Genomic DNA, 6000 nt, shown 5'->3' on the forward strand with positions numbered 1-6000 from the left:
TGGAGTTGGTTGTCCTCATGACATAAAAGAAAATACCTTTCTCTTCTCATTTTGCATACAATAGATTAACAGCAGGGTGTATTTAGGAAAACCCTATAGGAAATTTCATACTATACAAAGAACAAAACAGAAAGACCTGAGATTTGTGATTATTCCTTTTTTGCAAACCATTGCCTGGGGAACTCTGTGTGCCACTGAACACTTTCCCCAGAATAATTTTGACTTGGGTCAAAAAGTCTAGTGAAAAGTCATACTTTTTTTCTTTATGAGTTTATGAGCAAATTGCACAGCAGAAATTTTTCTATTTTCATATTTTTCAAATGTCCCACTGTAAAAGTGGAAAGAGTTTATTAGCACATACTTTCACAAAACACTATCATGTTTTTTTGTACAACAGAAGTTGCTGAATATCATATTAAGTCCAAATATTAAATCCAAATTTCTTTATATAATATGCAGTGGTGACTATGTTGCAATCACTGCTTATGTATGTTTCCTGCTCAGCTTCAAAACATATTTTGGCTGTTGGAGGGTACATTTTCAGAGAGATGATTTCCCTCCTGATTGCACAATGTTTCTGGATCCACTCACTACCCCTGGGAAAATTAGTAAGTGAAATCACTGAACATTTTGGTCACCTGTTCATACACTCAGCTCCAGAAAATGTAAACTCAGTGAAAATCAAGAGCCTTATTTAGTGCCCTGGGGATACTGGCAGAGTTAAAGAATTCAGGGCAGTGCAAGCCGTAAGCCTCTCTAACGTCAGGTTACGTGACCCATTTCTGTTGATATTTTTCACTAGCGTTTTGTGGTTTATGGCTCTAGAGATGCTGGCTGGTTCGCTGTAGTGGCTGCTGGCTTGAGTGGACCTATAAAACCAGCTCTCGTGCGATCTTAGACCTCTGGAAAGCACTCATCCTAGCAGAATGGGCATCTCCAGAGGGCAATGGGCATTGCCCCCTGTTCTGCTGGAAGCCCAATACCTACCCCTGGGGAACAGCAGGGCAGGGATGTGTAGATGGACCCTGCACTTGCTTCATCTCTCCCCATCCTCTTCCTCTTATGTGCGTCTCTGCGTCTGTGTCTCTTCCCTTATGCAGACCCTTGCTTCTGTAACCAGGAAATATCTCTCTGCCATACAGTACAAGGGAGTCTGGGCCCATGGGAGATCTTTGAATGATACAGAGATACAAATAGGAATGAAAGCTAATCAAACAGCCCCAAGATGTGTGGATTTTATTCTCTAGAAGTGTTCTCGATGACTTCCTGGACCTGCAGGCAATTCCTTTGTTTGTGCCAGCAAACCCTGAAGCTGGGACACTCCTAGGAGCAAACCAGAAATCCTTCCCCCGACACCATGAGCAGAGCTGAATGTGTGAGGGAAAATGTTACTTTAGCTGGGCTAAAGGCTGGCCTTGGGAGAGTGTTACTGCAGGACAGAGATGACAAGCACAGTGCAATAGAGAAGCAGGTAGGACTGAGGTACAGAATTTCCCCGTGGTAATTGTGCTGCAGAGGTAATGCTTGCACCTCTTCTTGAGGAGCAAGAACATCTCCAGCTTTGACTTTTCCTTCCAGCACCTCTTGAATAATCAGTTTTTCGACGTAACTACTGTTGAGCTGACTTCCCTCTCCAGCACCATGGCTTTGACAGGTTATTCTCTACCATAGTTGGTGCTTTCCATTACTTGGCATTGCAGGGGAAGGTCAAAGCAAGCTGATCTAACTTCATCTTCTGCACAAAAAATAAAGGGAAACAAAACCACAGAAAGGGGAGTCAGCTGGGTCTGAGGCTTTGTATCGCCCAGCAGGGAAGCGAGATAGGGCTCATGCCATTGCCAGCACACAGTCTTGAATTCCAGGTCCTGGCCATTGGCCAGAGCTTGGAGAATTGGGGTCTGTCAGCAGCACAAAGCTGAGCTCAGCTAGGCAAAAGGGAATAAGCAAAAGTTCTGTAAAGTTCGTGAGAACATAGATTTTTCTATTGAAAAGAACAAGAGAAAAATTTCCGGGAAATTAACAGACATCTTAAATATTCCCTTCAGAGCTCTCTGTTGCCTCTCTCCTTTCCACTGTCCTAGCTGTAAGGGAAAAATAAATACTATAACGGTTACTCTAGAGGGTATTTGAGTGAAGAATTAAGAGCAGCCCCATGGAAGCATGGGCTGCTCTGCTCCAACAGGCAAACCAGCTCTGAACTCGGCCTGAAGCTCTGGCTGCTCTGCTTGTTTCTCCAGCACCGCACAAGCCCTCCGTGCAGCCGATCTCTTCGCTGATGAATCCAAAGCAAAGAGAGCATTGTGCTGCCTCGCAGGACACCTCCACCACCTCCTGGTGCTTGGCACTCAGGAACTGTGCTTGCAGCTCTCCACCGCAAAACCTTCAGTATGGGTGAGATAGCTCCTTGCTGTGGATGCTGCGTGATCCCCTTAGAAAACTTATGGAAAATAATTATTGTGCAATAAGTTAGTCTTATTGCCAGAGAGATTCTTATTTGTTAGGTTTAATAATGCCCTCTTTATGCTACGCTGTCATTTTGCATTTTGTGCAGATGCCCAGCAGAGCGCTGTGAAAGACAGAGAGCCCCCATGGGGGACGCGCACAATGGGCCATTCAGCGCTGGCCATGTCCAAACCCACTTCCTATCCAGCAGGCCCCAATCAAGCTGCCAGAAGTGGACAGCAAAGAGCAGCCCATGTGTTTCAGGTTAGGTGAGGCAAAACGTGTCAGCCTGTTATTTTTCAGTACTGGAGACAAGGGGAAGGAAGACATGCGTGTGCCCTTGGTTTGGGAGCTAGGGGAGAGTGTATTTACCCTGCAGAATCATGGATGAGCGGAGGCAAGGGATCTGAAAAACATCAAGCAAGAAGGGCACAGCTTTCCAGGTCTCCTCTTCTCTTACAACTATACTGCAAATGTTAATTTAATGTTGTCTAGTTTAAATGCTAGACAGGCTAAGTGAAGGGTTCACATCCTGTGGAAGCCTGTAACACGGTTCCTGTGATTGCCCACAAGCCTACACTCTGCTCTCAGACACCCCGGGAAGGTAAAGGCAAAGCATAGCAAGACCTGCCCTGCCACACGTGCTCTCTTCCAAGCAGGCATTTCCAGACCTAACAGCTCAAATAAGCAAAAAATATCCTTTCTGCACAGTAGCCCTGGGAAAGAAAGAAAAAAAAGGGGGGGGGGGAAGAAAGAAAGAAGAAAGAAATCTGAGACAGGACCAGCATCAAATGAAGTTATTTATGTCTGCTCTGAAAGGAAGCACAGTGTCAGTAAGCGGCCTCCACCTATAAGGCAAGTAATGGCTTGGATGCCCAGCTTGCTGAAAGAATAACAAAGCAGCAAGAAGGTGCAAGTCTCTCTAGGCAGCTGCCAGAAGTTAAATTCAGACCAGCAGACCTCAGAGAGGTTTTATCACAGGAAGCCTGACCTGGTCCATGCAGCACAATTGCCTACAGATGGCCATCCTAGAACAGAGCCAGATGTTCTTCAAGCACAGAAATGAGGCAAGGCAGATGTTGGCAATCACGAATGCACTAGAATCCAATTCTCTTTTTCCATTCGAGACAAAAGAGGAAATCATCGTTGGAGTACATCTCCACATGCGAGCTATGGAGGGAATGACTACAGTGTATCAGGTCCTCGCTAATAAAGCAGTGTATGTTCTCCAATTTACAGTATATGAGCACTGGGATGTCATAACAAGCATTCTTTGAGAATATTTCATTGTTAAGGCATTTCAGCTTAAATTAGCATGCACGTGAAAGCTGGTAAGAAGTAACACATTTTCCTCTTGCATTGGTACTCCTTAACTCTACTTAACATCTCAAAACCCTTTTGAGACTCTCAGCTCAAAACATCCTCTAGTTCTTTAGGACCACATGGATAAAATATTAGGCAGAAGACTATGTGTGGCTGTGGCAGCAGCCAAACTCAATAAAATATTTACTTCAAAGAAGTCAGAAGGATAGCTTGTCCAGCTGGAAAACACAGGAAACATTTTTTAAAAAGAGTGGAGAGGGGGACATAGAGGTGATTGTGTAAGTCATAATGTTTTAATTAAATCATGCTTGAATGATAACAGAAGTTCATGAACTTATGTTCTAGGCAAAATGGAAGTGTCCGTTTGTCATTGTGCATCTTTGTCCTGGCACAGATCTCGGGTAGTGCTTTATGGACAGGCAAGTTAGCAAATGAGCTCTGCAGGAGCTGAGAACCACCTGTGTGTCCGCATGGGGACTGAATGCTTCCATCCTGCAACGGCTTATGTTTCTGTGAATGAATTTTGGCTATTAGAAAATGACAGAAGCATAGACCAGGAAGTAAAGCAATCCTTAGGTCAGATCAGAGAAGGCTGATAAGTGCCTTATGGATTTCAGTAGGAGCTGCAGGCCCAAATGCCAAAGGCCGGATAAGGATAACCTTTTCTCACTGAGATTCCTTGCTCTTCTTCCCCCCTTTTCCCTCCCTCCTGTGCCCCACTTTCAGATTGAAGTTTTCTCTGCCAGACTTTTATGTTTCTTGTTCCTTTTGGATATAGGAGCTCTCTGAAGAGCTCCATGTGGCCCAGAAGCTGTTCCTTGCAGGAGCTCTTCTCTTTCTCCCCTAAACATAAGGAGGAAAAGTCTCTGCATACACCCTAGCTGTCCATGTGCCTGGAAGGTGTCGTTCTGCAGAGGGTGAAGCCAACTGCTGGTGCCAGGCAGCTTCTACTTACAGGGCTGCCAGTGCCCATGAGGTTAGCGTAGTAAAAAGTAGTGGCAGTTTTTCCCAGGGATTTGGGGCATGCTGGAGCAGGTCATTCCACTTGATTATTACAGCTATTAGCAGCAAAATATTCTGATTTTGCTGGAGGAGTTGTAACTACCATTAACAACCTTGTCTCTAGCAGGTAAGTGCTTCCAGTCTGGGGGGAACCTTGAATACATGAGATAGATAGGCAGCTGTGCTACAGGTGGACACATCATGCCAACTCTCACTTTGGAGCAATACTTTCTTCTTCTCAACAGCCTTCCCACTCCTCCTTTCCATACCTCATTTTCTCTAGAGCCAGGGCTGGGCCAGCAGTTGGCTGTTCTAGCAGCAAAACCTGCCAAGAGGACCTAACATGACATTCGCAACCAGGCACATGAAGGAAGCTATTTTTGACTATTACCTCCTCTAGGACTGCTGGGATCCCAACTTCCGATGGCCACACATTAGACTGAGAATGCCTTCTTGAAAGTCATTGATAGCAGGTAATTTGCCAGCCAGAGCACTGCTGTGGAGAGAGGTTTTAATACAGTCAGTATTTAGTTGTAGATGGTCTATTTTTAGGTTTCTTCAACTATTTAAATGTTAGTCTACCTGTGGAAACATCAGGCAAGGTTTGCACTGGGCCATGGAAATATCCACTCTGTGCCCAGCCCCAGCATATATTTACTATCTGTTTTCAAAGACTAGGGTGCAAGGAAGACTTGAAGTAGTGCTTTACTCCATTTGGCCTCACTTTATGTAGCTGAAGACATCTACTTGCTGAGTTTGACTGTTGGCATGGGCCATAGCTTCTTCCACCCACATGCCTTATTTTTCTTTGGCCACACTGTGAGAAAATTGTTTCAAGTTCTAAATGCAAATCCCCTAAAGATTTTTCAAGATGCTAAGTAGGAATTTAGAAGAAACAATGAAAAGGGTCAAAAATACTTTTTTATGCTGCTTTAATCTGAAAAATAACCAGCCTTGAAACAGCTACATTTTTTCCTCTTACTATAGGATGGAAGACTCCTGCCAACATAATGTAGCATAGCTATACCAAGCCCCACTGGCTGAGGAACTCATTCTTCTGCATTTTGCCTGAGGACAGGTAATTGCATGTCAAAGGTTCAAAAAGCAAGAAATGGTTGCACAATGTCATTTTCGTCTTCTTTCTTGAGTTTGCAGAACATCTATTTACTGTCCTGGGGATTTCATGTAAGACTGGTTGTATTTATTATGTGGGTAAATTGATAGAGATTCTCA

Source organism: Rhea pennata, chromosome 19 (genome assembly GCF_028389875.1).
Source record: "Rhea pennata isolate bPtePen1 chromosome 19, bPtePen1.pri, whole genome shotgun sequence".
In the NCBI taxonomy this organism is placed as follows: domain Eukaryota; kingdom Metazoa; phylum Chordata; class Aves; order Rheiformes; family Rheidae; genus Rhea; species Rhea pennata.